The sequence below is a fragment of the Tamandua tetradactyla genome, chromosome 10, assembly GCF_023851605.1.
Source record: "Tamandua tetradactyla isolate mTamTet1 chromosome 10, mTamTet1.pri, whole genome shotgun sequence".
In the NCBI taxonomy this organism is placed as follows: domain Eukaryota; kingdom Metazoa; phylum Chordata; class Mammalia; order Pilosa; family Myrmecophagidae; genus Tamandua; species Tamandua tetradactyla.
This window is the reverse complement of record NC_135336.1, coordinates 51,904,959-51,927,703: the sequence shown is the minus strand read 5'-3', so window position 1 is coordinate 51,927,703 and position 22,745 is coordinate 51,904,959. Positions and strand designations below refer to the sequence as shown.

General features: G+C 37.3%; 1 pseudogene; it reads right to left on the bottom strand.

The window, feature by feature from the left end:
• Positions 1 to 22,745, bottom strand: part of LOC143647668 (gamma-aminobutyric acid receptor subunit rho-3-like) — a 52,763-nt pseudogene that overhangs the window by 19,602 nt on the left and 10,416 nt on the right.

The window sequence follows — 22,745 nt, the reverse complement described above, 5'->3', positions numbered from 1 at the left end:
ATTTATTGCTTTTTAAATATATATGTTATTTTTCACACACACAAAAAAAGGCAATTGTGGTGATAAAAAAATATTTATTCCTTCTAGCCTCCTATGTTCTGGAGCAATAAGAAGGAAAAATCTGAGATGATGGTATGGTAGCCCATGACAGACTCTGCGATCTGTCTTGTAACTACTTGTTGAAGAGTGCTTTGAAAACTATTGCTTTTTCTTTCTTTGCTTTGTATATACGTTATATTATATAATAAAAACATTTAAAAAATAAGGGCTATTAAAATACTACTCTCTTTTCCTACCAAGTATCTTTGTGAGGCTAGATTGGTTTCTATATTTCTATCAAAATCTATTACAACAGCCTGATCATAGAGGCAGAGATGAGAATACTGTTGTCTTCTATAAAGCCAGATATTAAGGAGGTTTGCAAAAAGTTGAAACAATGCCACTCTTCTCACTAAAGTTTTTTCATTTTTATATTTCATCTAATGTTATCATGTTAATTTGTAATGAGCTTATTATTATTATTTTGAAATGAATAAATACATTAAAACATTTGTTTTAATTTTTAAATGGTTAACAAAGATAGATACACCTCACACAATAAAGCTCTTTGGGGCCTTCAATAAGTTTTAAGAGTGTAAATGGGTTTTCAGAGCAGAATTTGAGAAACACTGCCAAAGACTAAGAAGGTAATTGAGATTCAAATATAAAATACTTGACAAATTGGGGTGCCATTAAGAGAAGGGGAAAGGTCAAGAGAATAAGTAAGATTGGGGGGAGATGATAATTTGTTCAATTCTGAACATGCTGAGTGATATCAGTAACTGAAGATGAAGTCCATCAGGCAGCTGGAAATACATCTGGAAACTGAGAGAAAGATTTGAGATAATGACCCAGATTTAGTTTTTATTTTCACTTGTACAATAGATGGAACCAAGAAGCTTATTCCATTTGATTAGAGAATTAACAGTGAGCAAAGCCTTGCTACGGAGTTACTTGTATTTAAATAGTGGAAGAAAAAAATAGAAAGAATAGAAAAAATGGAAGAAAAAGCTGAAGGAGGAGAAAAACTAGATTAATGCAGAGTAACAAAAACTATTTTATTGTTTGTTTGGTCGCTCTTACCATACTCTAAGTATGGGCCAGGTATTGGGCTAAGCAGTTGACAAGAATTCTCTCGTTTAATTATTACAGCAACCTTATTAAGGTGATATTAATAACCTCATTTTGCAAATGAGGAGGATGAGGCTGGCCTCTTAGCTGCTGTACTTGGTTCTGATTTTGGAAAGGATGCCTAATAGTGTCAAATGCTGCAGAGGGAGAGAAGGAGGAGAGCATGTGAGAAAAAGCAAGTGAAATAGGCAAGTAGTCATGGGAATCTTCTAGAGAATCAAGTCGCAAAGCATTAGGGGAGAGTGAGGCTAGCAGAAGTTAAACTATCTGAGAAAACAAGAGGGCGGTAGGAGGCAGAAGCCTGGGAAAATAGCAGTGTGCTAGGAATGCTGCAGTCTCTTTACTGAAAAAACGGGGAGGGAAGCACTTCTGATTTGTATGTTATTCTACATTAATCTGCATAGTAATTTTCTAACCTTAAGAGATCAGATATGGAGGCAAGAAACACAGAATTTTGGGGGCGACTAAGTGCATTTCAGTGTTTTCCATTCACCCTTAACCTGCTGCAAAACCAGCTTTTATTGCTGTCATTTTAAAAGAGTAACAGCTGAGTAATCAGCTTCAGGAACCCAATTAAAAACCATGTTCAAAAATGTTTAAAGATTGGGGGTCTTTCTCATCCTCTCCTGAGGGCTGGGAACATGTCTATTCTTTAGCCTATTCTTCTGGCCTGCACTGGTCCCCTTGCAACACTATGTCAGAGCACTGATGCTCTGATGCAAGGAAACAGTCTAAATAATTTAATTATGCATTCAGAAAAGTATTTTTTTCCCTCGAAGACAGTTAAAACTCAAATGCGTACAGATTGAAGCTTTTAATAGGGAAGAGAGTGAACAAATTATTAATAGTAATAATTTATGTCTTTCAAATGATCGTTTGAAGTATGAATATAATTTGTGAACATTAACTTAGAAACCACTCTTTCTGGAATGAATTGTGTGATAATTATAATGATTGTGAACCACTTATAACAATCTTTTCTCTAGACAGAGCATACAGCTGAAAGAACAAAATCTGACAAAATTAGGGAGTTCTGCCCTGAATCAGCCAAGAAGGTAGTGGGATTGACTCTTGGATTCTCATTAAGTAACATGCTATCAAAGTGCTTAGCTTGGCACCTTCCACTGCATAAGGATTCAATAACTGCTAAGTTGATCTGAAATGGTTCCTATAAATCTGTGTGTGTGACCGTAACATATAACATGCTAGATGGAGTAGATAATTACACCTATGGTGATTTAATGAAGGCTAGCAACATCTCTCCACCTGACATCTCCCACTAGCTGAAGTGCCATGGTGCTTAAAATTCCACTGTGGCTGATTTTAATTTAGGCCTCTGGGTTAAGCACCTGTTTCTAATTTGCACTCATGTTTCCAAATTCAAGTATCTTGAATTGTGTCCCTCAAAACATAAACTGAATTCATAATCTCCAATGCCTTAGAATCTGAACTTATTTGGAAATGTGGTCATTACATTTGGAATTAGGAAAGTTAAAATGAAGTCCTGCTGGCCATTAATGGTAGGACTGTACCATAATCCAGTATGACTCAATGACTGGTGTTCTTATATGAAGAGGAAATCTGAACACAACAGACTTACAGAAGGGGGAACCCCACATGACAACTGAGACACAGAACACTATCGATTGCCAATGAACCAGTTAGAGAAGCCAGGAGAGAGATGTGAAGAAGATTCTTCCCTACAGACTTCAGAGGAAGCATGGCTGACACCTTGATTTCAGACTTCTAGCCTCCAGACTGTGAGACAACAAATTTCTGTTGTTTTATGTCAATCAGTTTGTGGTTCTTTGTAATGGCAACCCTTGCAAATGAATACCTGGTGTCTTTGTTCCCAAGAAAGGAGCCCCGTTGCAATTTGCCCTTGATACTGTGGTGATAAATACTTTAACTTGAGTGTACATCTCTATCCCTACTAAACCATGACTCTCTTTTCCTTTCCATTTATCATCCTTTTTTATTTACCTTCCTCTTCTTGACCTTTCGTCCCATTTAACATTCCACAAAGGTCTGAGATGATTACCCAGGCAAATTCTTGCAGGAGCAGCTTCTCCATCAATCCAAAATGGAACCCATGAAAGCATGGCTATCAACATAATTGGGAAATACGTTTGCAGCACAAAGAAGATGAAAAGTTAGCACAGAGTTGATGAAAAGCTTATTGTACCAACCTGTGAGAAAAAGCCAAAGTTTTCATTAGAATAGGCTTCCTCATGGAAATGCCACACTTAGTGAATGATCTGCTTCTTTAGTCTCTGAGATCTTAGGGCACATGGAACTTAACATACTTATCTTTGTTTATCCAGCACTGGTACTGGCCCTGTACCTAGCACTTTATAAATGTTTGTTGAACTGAACTGCAATTGCTTAAATGTGTAACTCAAAGTTCCTCCTAAAATTCCATGACTGCTGTTTAGGGATGAAAGGTAAATATATTTTGCAGAATGACTTTTAAAGACCTTTCTCAGCAATATATTGTCTTTGCAGTGTTTCTGAAAGTGGACAAGTCTTCAATAAATGATCCATAACTACTTGCAATAACCAACAAACTATTTATTAGCAATGATAAACCAAGTGCAGCATTTTTTCTGAAGGCAAGAATCCACAGTAGATAGTAGGTCATTGAACTTCCCTGGTGTCCAGACAGCCCAGGGATTCAAAGAGGGGGAAAGAGAATCAGACACTATTTTAAGTATATCAAAAGTCTTATGGCACCATCATCTGTCTATGATAAATCTGCAAAAATTAACTGAATGGTGTTTTTCTTGTTGGAATTATATAAACTCATGTTGGTAATATGGATTAAGTCATGTTGATCAAAAGTACCAGTTGTTATCACATCCACATACATATTTCAGATTTCCCTTTTCACATTGACTGCAAGGAGTTTAAACCCAAGCTTTTTGACCATCTATAGATTTACATTGGATGCCATCTAAAATAATCTCATATCAGACTACATTTAATAAGTTACTATTTTGCAACTTCCAGAATAGGATAGACTGACTTCACCTCTTGTTCTAGTTTGCTAGCTGCTGGAATGCAACACATCAGAGATGGATTGGCTTTTAATAAAAGGGGATGTATTTGCTAGTTCTTCAGAGGAAAGGCAGCTAACTTTCAACTGAGGTTCTTTCTTACGTGGGAAAGCACAGGGTGATCTCTGCTGGCCTTCTCTCCAGGCTTCTGAGTTCCAACAACTTTCCCCAGGGTGATTTCTTTTTGTATCACCAAAGGCCTGGGCTGAGCTGCGAGTGCTGAGATGAGGTATGCTGAGCTGCTTGTGCTGTGCTACGTTGAGTCTCTCATTTAAGCACCAGCCAATTAAGTCAAATATCATTCATTGTAGTAGGCACGCCTCCTGGCTGACTACAGATGTAACCAGCAACAGATGAAGTTGACATGCCATCGGCTCATGTCCACAGCAATATAACTAGGCACCTTCATCTGGCCAAGTTGACAACTGAATCTAACTACCACACCTCTGCTCCAAGGAATAACTACAGAAGTGACAGAAAAATTACCAGGACAGCAGTTCCAGGGTACAAGTGACCTGAGAGAGTCTTCTATACTATACAGGGAGGTCCTGAATGAAAAAGCTGAGGAAAAGGGATGCAGAGATTGGGGTGAGTAGGCTCAGTTGGGACTATGATAGGGACAAGAAGCTATGCCCAGGAAAATACCTGCCCCCACAGCTAGCTTGGGATATCAGCCCCCTCAGCTTTGAAGTATGGCACTCACTTGGGGAACCCAGAAACCAATAAACTTGCATCCTGAGCTCACAGAGAACATCCAGCTAATGCACAGCACCTACTGCTTCCCTTTCCATATAGAGGCCCAGACCCTCAGGAGTGCACAGGCAGGGAGGTAGAGACAAGGATGTAAACCAAGCTTCAACCTGAGCCCACAACCCCCCACATCCCACACTGTGCCCCACCCCTTGCCCCTTGTCCCATGCATATCATCTGTGACCCATGCCCCACAATGCCCCATGCCTCCATGCCCTGTACCACACCCTGTGCCCATGCACTCTGCATGCCTAGCTGGCAGACATTTTGGGGCTGGCTGCAGACAGGAGAAGCTGACATACCCAATCCCACAGCCCAAGGTTATTCCAAGTGAGAGCCTGGGGCCACCATCAGCCCCACAAGTAGAATCTCAACTGGGGTATACACTGCCCACTCCCCATCCCTGGGTTTGCACTGTGACAAGTGGACTTGGCTAGAGTTGCACTGGGTCTCCATCCAGCTCAACTGACTGTTGCAGTTGGGGAGAGGCTGACCTGAGGGGAAAAGGAGGCCCAGGAGCACCATCTTCTGGGAAGAAATAGAAAGTGCAGTGTGGCAAACTGCCTATCTGTCTAGCTTCCAACAGCTCCTCAGGTAGAGCTGCAGCTCATGTATGAGGTTTGCGCCTTAGTTTAATGGGAACTACTGACAAAACAACTGCAAAATGAGACCTTCAATGCAAACCCAAGCAAATACAAAACTTTATATAACTGAAGGTAGTCAATGTTCAAATTAACCCTATCAAGGCAATCATATGTCTCAAAGCCAACAGAAAATCACAAAGTATGTGAAGATGCAGGTAGATATTTCCCAGCCAAATGACCAAATTAAAACACCAGAGGAGACACAGCCTTTGGAACAATTAACCAACAATGTTCATACAAATCTCCTAAATAAATCCAGTGGGTTGGCTAATGACATAAAGGATATCAAGAAGATACTAGAAGAGAATAAAGAAGAATTTGAAACAATAAATAAAAAAATAGCAGATATCACAGAGATTAAAGATACTATAGACCAAGTCAAAAAGACAGTAGAGACACAAAACAGCAGATTTGAAGGGGCAGAAGAAAGAATAAGTGAACTAGAGGAAAAGACCACTGAATTTGAATACACAAAATAACTAATGGCCTAAAAGATGGAAAAATTTGAATTGGATATCAGTAAAATATTGGGCAACATGAAGCACACAAATATTAGAATCGTCAGTGTCCCAGAACGAAAGAAAAGAGTAAAGGTCTAGGAAGATTATTTGAGGAGCTAATTGGGGAAAACTTATAAAAGACATAACTATGCAAATCAAAGGAGCCTAATGAACTCCAAATAGACCTACTACAAGACACAAACTAATCAAACTGTCAAATGTTGAAGAGAACCTGAAGCAGCAAGAGAAAGTGATTTGCTATATACAAGGGAATCCACATAAAAACTAAGTTCAAACAACTCAACAGGCACTATGGATGTGAGAAGACAGTGGTATGATATATTTAAGATCCTGAAAGACTTCAGCCAAGAATTCTTTATGCAGCCAAGTTGTCCATAAAAAGTGAGGGAGAGACTAAAATTTTCAGACAGACAAAGGCTGAGAGAATTTTTCAACATGAGACTGCCCTATAAGAAATATTAAACAGAGTTTTGATGGCTGAAAAAAAAGACAGGAGAGAGAGGTCTGGAGCAGGGCACAGAATTGAAAAGCACCAGTAAGGGTAACTAAAAGGACAAAAAGAGAAAGAAGGAAAAGAATTCATATATCTAATAAATAAAAACTAAAGGATAAGACGGTAGATACAAGAAATGCCTTTACAGTAATAACTTTGAATATTAGTGGACTAAACTCACCAATTAAAAGATACAGATTGGCAGAATGGATTAAGAAATATGATCCATCTATATGCTGCTTACAAGAGACTTGTCTTAGGCCTAAGGATACAAATAGATTGAAAGTGAAAGGATGGAAAAAAGGTGTTCCATGCAAGCTGTAACCAAAAGAAAGCAGGAGGAGCTATACTAATATCAGACAAAATAGACTTTAAATATAAAGACATCATAAGAGACAAGGAAAGACACTACATATTAATAAAAGGGACAATTCACCAAGAAGAAATAGCAATCATAAATGTTTATGCTCCCAATCAAGGGGTACCAAAGTACATGAGGCAAAAATTAGCAAACTGAAGGGAGCAAATGATGTTTCAGCAATAATAGTGGGAGAGTTCAATACATCACACTCGTCTATAGACAGAACAACCAGAGACAGAATCAATAAGGAAACAGAGAACTTAAACATTCTGAGAAATGAATTAGATCTAACAGACATATATAGATCTTACATTCCTAAACAGCAGAATATATACATTCTTCCCAATAATTATGGAATGTTCTCCAGGATAGATTACATCCTATATAATAGGATATATATAATTAATTCCTATATAATTATATCCTATATAATAGGATATATATATATAATTCTGTGCTGAGGCACAGAACAGGCCTTTATAAATTTTAAAAGAGTAAAATTATTCAAAACACTTTATCTGATCACAACAGAATGAAGCTGGAAGTCAATAACCACCAAATCACCAGAATTTTCACAAATATATGGAGATTAAATAACACACTGTTAAACAATCAGTGGGTGAGAGAAGAAATTGCTAGAGAAATCAGTAAACATCTGGAGGGAAATGAAAATGAGAATACAGCATATTAGAACTTATGGGATGTGGTAAAAGCAGTGCTGAGAGGAAAATTTATTGTTCTAAGTGCCTTATTAAAAAAGAAGTTGGGGCGGGCCGCGGTGGCTCAGCGGGCAAAGTGCTTGCCTGCTATGCCGGAGGACCTCGGTTCGATTCCCGGCCCCAGCCCATGTAACAAAAACGGAGAAACAGAATACAATAAAACAAGAAAATGTTTAAAAATGTTTCCCTTTCTTCCTTCCTTCCTTCCTTCTATCCTTCCTTCCTTCTCTCTGTCTTTCCTTTAAAAAAAAAAAAAAAAAAAAAAAAAGAAGAAACTGTAAAACTCAAGGATGTAACTGCTCACTTGGAGAATGTAGAGAAAGAACAGCAAACTAACCCAAAACAAACAGAAGAAGAGAAATGATGAAGATTAAAGCAGATATAAATGAATTGGAGAACAATAACAATAACAGAAACAATAGAAAGAATCAATAAAACAAAAAACTGGTTCTTTGAGAAAAATCAATAATATTGAAGGACCCCTAGCTAGGCTGATAAAGAAAAATAGAGTATGCAAATGAGAAAAAATCAGAAACAAGAGGGGTGTTGTTATCAAGGACCCTGAAGAAATAAAAAAAAAATCATAAAAGAATATTATGAACAACTGTATGCCAACAAATTAAAAAACTGAGACGAATTTGACAAATTCCTAGAAATACACGAACAACCTACACTGACTTCAGAAGAAATAGATCCCAACAAATGAGTCACAAGTAAAGAAATTTAATCAGTCATCAAAAATCTTCCTACAAAGAAAAGCCCAGGGCCAGATGGCTTCACAGGGAATCTTTTCAAACATTCCCAAAAGAACTAATACCAATCCTGCTCAAACTCTTCCAAAAACTTGAGGAAAAAGGAATACTATCTAACTCATTTTATAAAGCTGTCATCAGTCTAATACCAAAACTGGGTAAAGATGCTACAAGAAGGAAAAACTATGTGCCAATTGCCCTAAAGAATATAGATTCTAAAATTCTCAACAAAATACTATCAAATTGAATCCAATGACACATTAAAAGAATTACACATCATGACCAAGGGGGTGGGGGTGGGGTTTAGAACAGGAATACATGCGTGGTTGAACACAAGGAAATCAATGTAATACAGCCCATTAACAAACTGAAAGGGAAAGATCATATGATCATCATGATTGATGACCCAACAAAATTCAGCACCTTTTCTAATGAAAATATATGAGCCAGTACCATAAAATTCCAGAAGAAAATGCAGGGAAACATTTTCAAGACCTTTCTATCCACTTCAAAAGATAGGAATCAAATTAAACTTCCTCAAGACGATACAGGACATATATGAAAAACCCATAGCCAGCATCATATTCAATGGTGAGAAAATGAAAGCCTTCCCCTTAAGATCAGGAATGAGACAAGTATGCCCTCTGTCACCTCAGATATTCAACATTGCATTGGAAGTTCTAGGTAGAGTAGTCAGGTAGGAAAAAGAAATAAAAGGCATCCAGATTGGAAATTAAGAAGTAAAACTTTCGTTATTTGCAGATGACATGATACTATACTTAGAAAATCTATGACAAAGTTTCTCAGGCAAAGAAACACATTCAGCAAAGTGGCAGGACATAAGATTAAAGTGCACAAATCAGTAATGTTTCTATACATAAGCAATGACCTAACTGAGGAAACAATTAAGGAAAAAAATCCATTCAAAATAGCAACTAAAAGAATCAAATATCTAGGAATAAACTTAACCTGGGATGTAAAGGAACTGTACATAGAAAACTACAAAACATTGCTAAAAGAAATCAAAGAAAATCTAAATAGTCGGAAAAACTTTCCTGCTTATGGATGGGACGTTTAAATATAGTTAAGATGTCAATTCTACCCAAATTGATCTAGAGATTCAATACAGTACCAAGAAAAATTCCAATAACTGACTTTGAAGAATTGGAAAAGCTAGTTATCACATTCATTTGAAAAGGAAAAAAGACCTCAAATAGCTGAAAATATCTTTAAAAAGAAGAGCAAAGTGGGAGGACTAACACTTCCTGATTTTAAAGCTTATTACAAAGCCGCAATGGTCAAAACAGAATGGTACTGACACAAAGACAGAAGATTGACCAATGGAATAGAATTGACAGTGTATAGATAGACCACTAAATCTATAGTTAATTGATCTTCATCAAGGTCCCCAAATCCACTGAACTAAGACAGAATAGTCTTTTCAATAAATGGGACTGGGAGAACTGGGTATCAATAGCCAGAAGAATGAAATAGGACCCTTACGTTACATCATAAAAATTAACATAAAAATTAACTCAAAGCGGAACAATGGTCTAAATATATGAGCCAGTACCATAAAATTCCTAGAAGAAAATGCAGGGAAACATCTTCAAGACCTAGTAAGAGGAGGTAGCTTCCTAAATTTTACACCCAAAGCACAAACAATGAAAGGAAAAATAGATAACTGGGAACTCTTCAAAATAAAATGTTTCTATGCCTCAAAGGACTTTGTCAAAAAGATGAAGAGGCAGCCAACTCAGTGGGAGAAAATATTAGGAAATCACATACCAGACAAAGGTTTTATATACTGCATATATAAATCATACAACTCAACAACAAAACAACAAACAATTCAATTATAAAATGGGCTAAAGATATGAATAGACATTTTTCAGAAGAGCAAATACAGATGGCTAAAAAGTACACGAAGAAGCTCATTTTCATTAGCTATAAGGTAAATGAAGATCAAGAAGACAATGAGATATCACCTCACACTTATAAGAATAGCTGTTATTAAACAAACAGGAAACTGCAAATATTGTAGAGAATGTGGAGAATTGGAATATTTATGTACTGCTGGTGGGAATGTATAATGGTACAGCCACTATGGAAGACAGTTTGGCAATTTCTTGACAAACTAGATATTGAGTTGTCTTATGACCTGGCAATACCACTGCTTGGTATATAATCATAAGAGCCGAAAGCAGTGACATGGACAGACATTTTCACACTGATGTTCATAGCAGCCTTATTCATAATTGCCAAAAAAAAAATGGAAACAATCCAAGTGTCCATCAATAGATGCATTGATAAACAAAATGTAGTATACACATATGATGGAATATTATGCAGCAGTGAGATGAAATGAGGTCCTGAAGCATATGCCAACGTGGGTGAACCTCAGCATTATGTTGCTTGAAATAAGCCAGACACAAAAGGCTAGATACTGCATGATTTCTCTATTATGACCTTGGTAGAGGTAAACTCAGAGGCTTATAGTGTAGAATATAGGGAACCTAGAGATACACAGAAGTTAAAGATGGGTGAATGATTAGCTATTGAGGTTGAACTTAAATGTAAGGGAATGGATAGAAGTGAAGGCAGTTCCTTAGTGGATTTATAAGTAATATTGCTGTTTTGAAGGTGAACATGATTGAAAGGGGTTGTATAGAGTCATGTATCTCACCGATTAACATTACAAATATAAATAAGTTCTTGCATGAACTACTTCAAAGGTATGAATCTTGTACAGAGACAGTAATAGAGGGGTATCGGGAGAAAACTACAATTGAATTCTATGATCTATATTTAACAGGAACACTTCAAAAGTACCACAAGCAATATTAGGAGTAAATAATTGCAGGGAGAGGAGAAGAGTTAAGTTTGGATTTTCTATTTGATGAGGGTGTATTTATTGGCTAGCTCTCTCTTTGGAGCAATAAAAATTGTTTAAAATTGAGAGTATTGATGATTATTCCATACTCATCAATCAGTATTGATGATTATATAAGTGAGGATAATGTGAGACATGGATTGGTGACTTTGGATGTTATCCATGATGCCCAGTGTGGATAGAGGTGGCTGATGGATACATTGACTGAGAAATAGAATGGTAAATTGTGATGTATACATAATTGAATATTGTACAACTACAGAAATGAACAAAGTCGTGAGGCATGCAATGAGGTAAATGAACCTTGGGGACATTACATGGTGCAAAACAAGCCAGAAACAAGAGACCTAATATTTTTTTTTATTAATTAAAAAAATTAACTAACACAACATTTAGAAATCATTCCATTTCACATATACAATCAGTAATTCTTAATATCATCACATAGATGCATATTCATCATTTCTTAGTACATTTGCATCAATTTAGAAAAAGAAATAGAAAGACAACAGAAAAAGAAATACAACGATAATAGAGAGAAAAAATAAAAAATAAAATAAAATAAAAAAATAAAAAAATATATACCTCAGATGCAGCTTCATTCACTGTTTTAGCATAATTACATTACAATTAGGTAGTATTGTGCTGTCCATTTCTGAGTTTTTGTATCCAGTCTTGTTGCACAGTCTGTATCCCTTCAGCTCCAATTACCCATTATCTTACCCTATTTCTATCTCCTAATGGTCTCTGTTACCAATGACATATTCCAAGTTTATTCTCTAATGTCAGTTCACATCAGTGGGACCATACAGTATTTGTCCTTTAGTTTTTGGCTAGTCTCACTCAGCATAATGTTCTGTAGGTCCATCCATGTTGTTACATACTTCATAAGTTTATTCTGTCTTAGAGCTGCATAATATTCCATCATATGTATATACCACGGTTTGTTTAGCCATTCTTCTGTTGATGGACATTTTGGCTGTTTCCATCTCCTTGCAATTGTAAATAATGCTGCTATAAACATTGGTGTGCAAATGTCCGTTTGTGTCTTTGCCCTTAAGTCCTCTGAGTAGATACCTAGCAATGGTATTGCTGGGTCGTATGGCAATTCTATATTCAGCTTTTTGAGGAACCACCAAACTGACTTCCACAGTGGTTGCAACATTTGACATTCCCACCAACAGTGGATAAGTGTGCCTCTTTCTCCACATCCTCTCCAGCACTTGTCATTTTCTGTTTTGTTGATAATGGCCATTCTGGTGGGTGTGAGATGATATCTAATTGTAGTTTTGATTTGCATTTCTCTAATGGCTAGGGACATTGAGCATCTCTTCATGTGCCTTTTGGCCATTTGTATTTCCTCTTCTGAGATGTGTCTGCTCAAGTCTTTTTCCCATTTTGTAATTGGATAGGCTGTCTTTTTGTTGTTGAGTTGAACAATCTCTTTATAAATTCTGGATACTAGACCTTATCTGATATGTCATTTCCAAATATTGTCTCCCATTGTGTAGGCTGTCTTTCTACTTTCTTGATGAAGTTCTTTGATGCACAGAAGTGTTTAATTTTGAGGAGCTCCCATTTATTTCTTTCTTTCTTCAGTGCTCTTGCTTTAGGTTTAAGGTCCATAAAACCACCTCCAATTGTAAGATTCGTAAGATACTCCTTACATTTTCCTCTAACTGTGTTATGGTCTTAGACCTAATGTTTAGATCTTTGATCCATTTTGAGTTAACTTTTGTATAGGGTGTGAGATACGGGTCCTTTTCCATTCTTTTGCATATGGATATCCAGTTCTCTAGGCACCATTTATTGAAGAGACTGTTCTGTCCCAGGTGAGTTGGCTTGACTGCCTTATCAAAGAGCAAATGTCCATAGATGAGAGGGTCTATATCTGAGCACTCTATTCAATTCCATTGGTCGATATATCTATCTTTATGCCAGTACCATGCTGTTTTGACCACTGTGGCTTCATAATATGCCTTAAAGTCAGGCAGTGCGAGACCTCCAGCTTCGTTTTTTTTCCTCAAGATACTTTTAGCAATTCGGGGCACCCTGCCCTTCCAGATAAGTTTGCTTATTGGTTTTTCTATTTCTGAAAAATAAGTTGTTGGGATTTTGATTGGTATTGCATTGAATCTGTAAATCAATTTAGGTAGAATTGACATCTTAACTATATTTAGTCTTCCAATCCATGAGCACGGTCTGCCCTTCCATCTATTTAGGTCTTCTGTGATTTCTTTTAACAGTTTTTTGTAGTTTTCTTTGTATAGGTCTTTTGTCTCTTTAGTTAAATTTATTCCTAAGTATTTTATTCTTTTAGTTGCAATTGTAAATGGAATTCATTTTTTGATTTCCCTCTCAGCTTGTTCATTGCTAGTGTATAGAAACACTACAGATTTTTGAATGTTGATCTTGTAACCTGCTACTTTGCTGTACTCATTTATTAGCTCTAGTAGTTTTGCTGTGGATTTTTCAGGGTTTTTGACGTATAGTATCATATCATCTGCAAACAGTGATAGTTTTACTTCTTCCTTTCCAATTTTGATGCCTTGTATTTCTTTTTCTTGTGTAATTGCTCTGGCTAGAACCTCCAACACAATGTTGAATAACAGTGGTGATAATGGACATCCTTGTCTTGTTCCTGATCTTAGGGGGAAAGTTTTCAATTTTTCCCCATTGAGGATGATATTAGCTGTGGGTTTTTCATATATTCCCTCTATCATTTTAAGGAAGTTCCCTTGCATTCCTATCCTTTGAAGTGTTTTCAACAGGAAAGGATGTTGAATCTTGTCAAATGCCTTCTCTGCATCAATTGAGATGATCATGTGATTTTTCTGCTTTGATTTGTTGATATGGTATATTGCATTAATTGATTTTCTTATGTTGAACCATCCTTGCATACCTGGGATGAATCCTACTTGGTCATGATGTATAATTCTTTTAATGTGTTGCTGGATTCAATTTGCTAGAATTTTGTTGAGGATTTTTACATCTGTATTCATTAGAGAGATTGGTCTGTAGTTTTCTTTTTTTGTAATATCTTTGCTTGGTTTTGATATGAGGGTGATGTTGGCTTCATAGAATGAATTAGGTAGCTTTCCCTCCACTTCAATTTTTTTGAAGAGTTTGAGCGGGGTTGGTACTAATTCTTTCTGGAATGTTTGGTAGAATTCACATGTGAAGCCGTCTGGTCCTGGACTTTTCTTTTTGGGAAGCTTTTGAATGACTGATTCAATTTCTTTACTTGTGATGTTTTGTTGAGGTCATCTATTTCTTCTTGAGTCAAAGTTGGTTGTTCATGCCTTTCTAGGAACTTGACCATTTCATCTACATTGTTGTATTTATTAGCATAAAGTTGTTCATAGTATCCTGTTTTTACCTCCTTTATTTCTGTGAGGTCAGTGGTTATGTCTCCTCTTCCATTTCTGATCTTATTTATTTGCATCCTCTCTCTTCTTCTTTTTGTCAATCTTGCTAAGGGCCCATCAATCTTGTTGATTTTCTCATAGAACCAACTTCTGGTCTATTGATTTTCTCTATTGTTTTCATGTTCTCAATTTCATTTATTTCTGCTCTAATCTTTGTTATTTCTTTCCTTTTGCTTGCTTTGGGATTAGTTTGCTGTTCTTTCTCCAGTTCTTCCAAGTGGACAGTTAATTCCCAAATTTTTGCCCTTTCTTCTTTTTTGATATAGGCATTTAGGGCAATAAATTTCCCTCTTAGCACTGCCTTTGCTGCCTTCCCGTAGGTTTTGATATGTTGTGTTTTCATTTTCATTCACCTCAAGATATTTACTAATTTCTCTTGTGATTTCTTCCTTGACCCACTGGTTGTTTAAGAGTGTGTTGTTGAGCCTCCACGTATTTGTGAATTTTCTGGCACTCTGCCTATTATTGATTTCCAACTTCATTCCTTTATGATCTGAGAAAGTGTTGTGTATGATTTCAATCTTTTTAAATTTGTTGAGACTTTCTTTGTGACCCAGCATATGGTCTATCTTTGAGAATGATCCATGAGCACTTGAGAAAAAGGTGTATCCTGCTGTTGTGGGGTGTAATGTCCTATAAATGTCTGTTAAGTCTAGCTCATTTATTGTAATATTCAAATTCTCTCTTTCTTTATTGATCCTCTGTCTAGATGTTCTGTCCATTGATGAGAGTGGGGAATTGAAGTCTCCAACTATTATGGTAGATGTGTCTATTTCCCTTCTCAGTATTTGCAGTGTATTCCTCATGTATTTTGGGGCATTCTGATTCGGTGCGTAAATATTTATGATTGTTATGTCTTCTTGTTGAATTGTTCCTTTTATTAGTAGATAGTATCTTTCTTTGTCTCTTTTAACTGTTTTACATTTGAAGTCTAATTTGTTGGATATTAGTATCGCCACTCCTGCTCTTTTCTGGTTGTTATTTGCATGAAATATCTTTTCCCAACCTTTCACTTTCAACCTATGTTTATCTTTGGGTCTAAGATGTGTTTCCTATAGACAACATATAGAAGGATCCTGTTTTTTAATCCATTCTGCCAGTCTATGTCTTTTGATTGGGGAATTCAGTCCATTAACATCGAGTGTTATTACTGTTTGGGTAATACTTTCCTCTACCATTTTTCCTTTTGTATTATATATATCATATCTAATTTTCCTTCTTTCTACACTCTTCTCCACACCTCTCTCTTCTGTCTTTTCGTATCTGACTCTAGCGCTCCCTTTAGTATTTCTTACAGAGCTGGTCTCTTGGTCACAAATTCTCTCAGTGACTTTTTGTCTGAAAATGCTTTAATTTCTCCCTCATTTTTGAAGGACAATTTTGCTGGATATAGAAGTCTTGTTTGGCAGTTTTTCTCTTTTAGTAATTTAAATATATCATCCCACTGTCTTCTTGCCTCCATGGTTTCTGCTGAGAAATCTACACATAGTCTTATTGGGTTTCCCTTGTATGTGATGGATTGTTTTTCTCTTGCTGCTTTCAAGATCCTCTCTTTCTCTTTGACCTCTGACACTCTAACTAGTAAGTGTCTTGGAAAACGCCTATTTGGATTTATTCTCTTTGGGGTGCGCTGCACTTCTTGGATCTGTAATTTTAGGTCTTTCATAAGAGTTGGGAAATTTTCAGTGATAATTTCTTAAATTAGTTTTTCTCCTCCTTTTCCCTCCTCTTCTCCTTCTGGGACACCCACAACACATATATTTGTGCCCTTCATATTATCATTCAATTCCCTGAGCCCCTGCTCAAATTTTTTCCATTCTTTTCCGTATAGTTTCTGTTTCTTTTTGGATTTCAGATGTTCCATCCTCCAGTTCACTAATTCTAACCTCTGTCTCTTGAAATCTACCATTGTAGGTTTGCATTGTTTTTTTCATCTCTTCTACTGTATCTTTCATTCCCTTAGGTTCTGTGATTTGTTTTTTCAGACTTTCCATTTCTTCTTTTGTTCATCCCTTGCCTTCTTCATGTCCTCCCTCAATTTATTGATTTGGTTTTTGAAGAGGTTTCCCATTTCTGTTCGTATATTCAGAATTAGTTGTCTCAGCTCCTGTATCTCATTTGAACTATTGGTTTGTTCCTTGGATTGGGCCATATCTTCAGTTTTCCTGGTGTGATTTGTTTTTTTTGCTGGTGTCTGGACATTTAATCAGATTTCCCTGAGTGTGAGACCCAGCAGGTTGAAAGACTTTCCTGTGAAGTCTCTGGGCTCTGTTTTTCTTATCCTGCCCAATATGTGGCGCTTGTCTGTCTGCGGGTCCCACCAGCAAAAGATGTTATGGCTCCTTTATTAATGCCACTATTGGTGTTTGGTTGGACCCAGTCCCTGCCCCTGTCAGAGACTCCCTCCTCTCCCTCTGGGCAGCCACCTGTGGGGGAGGGGCGCCAGCCACCGGCCGCCGCGGCTTGGGGAACTCGTTGATCTGAGACTCACCGCTGGACCGGAAGCCGCCTGTGGGGGAGGGGCACCGGTCGCCGGCCACCACAGCTTGGGGAATTCGCTGATCCAAGATTCGTAGCCGGTCTGGGAAGCCGCCCGTGAGAGAGGGGTGCCGGCTGCCGTCCGCCACGGCTTGGGGAACTTACCTCTCTGAGACTTTAAGCTGGTTGGGAAGGAGGGAGGGAGGGGCGCTGGCTGCCAGCCGCCATGGCCCGGGGAAGCGTGCGCCTCTCGGGGAGCTCACTGCAGCGGAGTCTCGCAGCTGGTCCAGCCAGTCCAGATTGGGGTATGCTGTGTGTCCGGTCCCTGCTGTGGCCCTGGGAGCTGTTCTGCACTGTTTCTGGTCACCTAGTAGTTGCTCTGGAGGAGGAACTAAGACACGCGTACCTTATAAGCTGCCATCTTGGCCCGGAACTCCAAGAGACCTAATATTTTTTTTTTTTTTTTTTTTTAGAAAGAGGGAGGAAGGGAAGGAAAGACAGAGAAGGAAGGAAGGAAGAAAGGGAAACATCTTTAAACATTTTCTTGTTTTATTATATTTTGTTTGTTTGTTTGTTTTTTTACATGGGCTGGGGCCGGGAATCGAACCGGGGTCCTCCGGCATGGCAGGCAAGCACTCTTGCCCGCTGAGCCACCGCGGCCCGCCCGAGACCTAATATTTTATGGTGTCTTTTAGAAAATATTTATAAGATAATTGAGGCCTAGATTATAAGCTCTTACAACAGTCACATTTAGTCTGGAGCTGTAAATGTTATTTCTATTTTAAGATGCTGTGCTATATAAGTATACCCTGGTATCTCCCTGGAACTTTGACTACCTATGAGAACACTAAGACTCAGATTTGGAATTATGCATCTCTGAATGTCAGCATCGCTACATACAAAAACTGATAAAGTAACTGAAGAAGAGATCAGGGTTCAATTAGATATAAGAATGAAGCTGATCGTGTTGGGTCTAAGGTAAATCAGAATACAGGGGGAGTGAGGACATTGTGTTTCAGAACTTCACCTATTGTATGATACCAATGGAAGAGTTATTTTGTCCCAAACCTAAATTTTTTGTAGCACATAATGTAACTCATCCTGTCTGGGTAGCTCATTTAAACAATTTAAACACATGGAGCCCAGAATGGGAATGAGGGCTTGTAATTTGGTATAGCTTAATGAAATTCCCAGATACACTCCAGAGTATGTTGGGTAGATAATTAAAAGTATTGACAAAGTCCCTTGAGGGATAGGAGAAAAAATATAGAACTATTAAGCTTAACCACTGTGGAAATGCCAGATACTGTCTCAAACCTTAGGAACTCCCAAGTCAATAGGCCAAGTCCTTGATCTTGAGGATTCCTCTTGTGAAACTTATTTCCATAGCAGAGAAGCTAAGCTTACCTATATTTATAACTAAGGGCTACTTCCAGAAAACCTCTTTTGTTGTCTCAGATGTGGCCTCTCTCTCTCTCAGTGCAATTCTGTAGATAAAATCATTACCCTGCCCTCTATGTGGGACATGACATCCAGGGGTGAAAGTCTCCCTGGCAATTTGGGACATGACTCCCAGGGATGAACCTGGCCCTGGCACTGTAGGATTGACGATGTCTTCCAGGCCAAGAGGGGGAAAAGAAATGTAATAAAATAAGGTGTAAGTGGCTAAGAGAGTTCAAATAGAGTTTAGAGGCTATTCTGGAGGCTACTCTTATGGAAGCTTCAGCTAGACATTGCTATCTACCATGGTTTGCCAATCCCCAACCAAAACCATTCTTGCCAACCCTAGAGAACGCTGAAGGTGCTGAACGAGATTCTACAAAGGTTCCATGCACTATGATTTCTTTCTGGATACTTACAATTTCCAGATTGGTTCCCAGGCCAAATTAGTCCTAAAACCCCAATGGGCCAGCCTCTAAGAATATCAACTAGTTCCATCCCCCTATCCCATATTATTGACAGCCCTTTCCAACATGAAAAATTAGAATCAGCTTAGTCCAAATTGGGAGAAAGATCAAAGGAGAATGGGGAGTTATAACAGAAAATACAGGATTTAACAAATGAGTATGATGCTGAGATAGTGTATCGATATTTCTTTTAGTCTCCAGTGTCTTGGAATGGATAGAAGGAAAAATCTAAAATTGTGGAACTATAATCCATACAAAACTCAGAAATCTTTTCTATAACTACTTGTTATAATGTGTTTTTAATGTATTGCTTTTTTGTATACATGTTATATTTCACAATAAAAAATATTTAAAAAAGTGTTTTTCATTTTTCTTTATCACACAATCGAATTCATTTTATCTTGCATTTTCCCATTAACCATGATGCCAATCTTATTAAATCTTTACTGAAACAAGGCAATGAATAATGAAATGAATAAAACTGAAAACATGCCCCTAATGAATAAGTGGGAAGATTAATTTTTCTTTGAAAACTGTGTTTACTTAAGAGACAAAATTATTCAAAACACAGTAACTGTAGGTTAAAAAAACAAAACAAAATCATAGGTGTTACAAAACTAGAGAACTCCTGTACTAGTCTCAGTAATAATTTCTTTAGAAACCCAAGATTACATTCCTCTCAGATATATGTGGTAAACATTTAGGCATTCTGTCTAAGATATACACCTGAAAAATCCAGATTCAATTGAGAGACACTAGTCTTAGTATCCTATTCTCAAGTGAGTGGCTGATTATGAAACTTTTCCCTACTTGTTTCTGAGGTTCTCTCCCATCATTAGTTGCCATATTCTCTAGGAGTACTGTTCTAGTTTGCTAGCTGCCAGAATTCAATATACCAGAAACCGAATGGCTTTTAAAATGGGGAATTTAATAAATTGCTTGTTGACAGTTCTAAGGCTGAGCAAATGTCCCAATTAAAACAAGTCTGTAGAAATGTCCAATCTAAGGCATCCATCCAGGGAATGAAACCTTGGTTCAAGAAGGATGATGAAGTTCAGGGTTTCTCTCTCAAGCAAGAAGGCACATGGCGAACACAGTCAGGGCTTCTCTCTCAGCTGGAAGGGCACATGGTGAACATGGTGTCATCTGCTAGCTTTCTCTCCTGGCTTCCAGTTGCATGAAGCTCCCTGGGAGGCATTTTCCTTCTTCATCTCCAAAGGCTGCTGGCTTGTGGACTCTCTGCTTTGCGGTGCTGCAGCATTCCCTGCTCTCTCTCTGAATCTCCTTCATTCTCCAAAATGTTTCTTCTTTTATAGGACTCCAGAAACTTATCAAGACCCACCCAAATGGGTGGAAACATGTCGTCACCTAACCAGTTTAACAACCACTCTTGACTAAATTACATCTCCAGGGAGATGTTCTGGCTACAGTTTCAAACATACAGTATTGAATAAGGATTATTCTGCCTTTTTGAAGTGGGATTTAGATTAAAACATGGCTTTTCTAGGGGACATACATCCTTTCAAACCCATGCAAATACCAAATATTTTCATTACCAAGGGTAAGAAAAGTTATTTCACATAATGTATACTAAAGTCAAAATAGACATTATTTTAAATTACTTGCTGTTTTGTATTAGCCATGGCAGAGCCCTTCTTTATTATTGTGTGCAATTGAGAGTTCTGTTTCGATTGAGGATAATAGCATCTCTGAACTTATAGTGTCATATTATTATTGTGAGGTTAAAAAGAGATGAGAAAAAGCTCTGAAAGTAGTCCAAAAAGAAAGATACTGTTAATGTATATAATTTTCTGTTCATTATTATATCTTGAAGCAAAATCAGTTAACAGCAGTCTTTCTTTACTAGTATTTCCTGAAGAATAATTATTTTCCTCTGGCCACCAAGTAGGAGAAATGCTGCTTTATGTGGTTCTTCTGAGAAGGGTAGACTAACTTGCAGTCTTGTGCCTGGAGCTACAGGCCAGAGGAGCTCCCTTTACCTACAGGAAAGGTTGTACTGCCTTAGAAAGATGTGGAGCCCTTGGTTTGGGTAGTGTAATAAAGATTCTGATTCTACCGATGTCTGTTGACAGCTTTCAAAGACCCACCACTCAGTTTGGCCCTTTTGCCCCACATCTGGGCAAACTGATAAGAAAGCACCAAGTAGAAAGTTTTTTGGCGCCAGTGGAAAGTTCAAACCACACAAGCTCTTTATACCCTCTTGTTGCTCGTTGTGGCTCATCAATTTTAACATCTGAACTAAATTTTTGGTGGGGAGTCCATTCTGCTTCTTCCAGGTAGTCACAGTGGTAATAAGGAATTTATGAAAGAGACAAGAGCTGAAGAGCTGGCAGGCAGAAAAAGGGAGGAGAGGGATAGCAGCTGGAGCATCAATCCCAAGGCAAAATTCAAGGTTTTTACACCTGGAAACTCACCTTAAATGACCTGTTGATTGTAAATCTTGTCTATGTTGATAGAATCTAGATGATGATGATGATGGTGATGAAAATGGTTATGACAATCATATTTTTTGGGAGTTTACTATATGCAGTCCATTTTATGCTGTTTAACTGTATTAACTCATGTATACATTCATCTCACATTACCTCATATCTACCCTGTGAGGTAGACAGTATTGTATTATGAAATCCATTTAAAGAAGAGGAAACTGAGGCTTAGAGAGATTAAGGAACTTGTCCGAGATCACATTGCTAGTAAGTGACAGAGTCAAGATTTGAACTCAGGTGGTCTCCCTCCAGAGTCTGTACTTTTAACCACTACCTCATGCTGTGATAAAGAGTTATTGTTCATTCTCATTGCTCTGGGAAATTAAAATAAAATTGTTTGATGTATCCCTTAGGGGCAGAAGTCATTTATTTTTTCTTCGTAAACCTACAGTGCATAATTGAGGGGTATTGGAAGTGATGAGAGGCAGAATTTCTCACCTACTTGCTAACATTGCCAGATAGTAGTGATTTTTGAACTACAGCAATGGAGATGGTGAATATTAAGAAAAAAATGAGAACACTTTGATTAAACTATAAAATGAAACTAAGGTCTAAAACATTGTGAACATTTTTACAGTGATTTGGAGTGAGTTATATACTCTCTATAGTCAAATTGAATGTGGCCTTTAAAGAGGTAGTTGAAATGACAGCAATGAAGAAAAATAACAAAAATTATTTTTAATGAAAAACACTTGAGTTTGGTCTCAGGAGACTCTAGTTAATTCTTGGATGGTGTGAAAGTGGAATTATGACATATTTATGAGGTAAGATAAATATCTAAATGCTGATCTTTCTGAAACCTAATGAATAGTTGAATGTACCCAAATAGGATTATTCCTTTGATATTTGATAAAGCTTCCAACATGCATTATTCATATATTTTTCTAGTCTCAGACCCCCATTTAATCTTTCTTATTAAAAAATTGACAATAGTATACTGTAACAAATTAAAAACAAAGTGCTAAAATTAAATTTAAAGTTTCCTAATCTATATATATATATTATCTCAGAGGTAACCACAGTTAATCTTTCTAGACTTTAAAAGAATATACACATGTGAATAAAT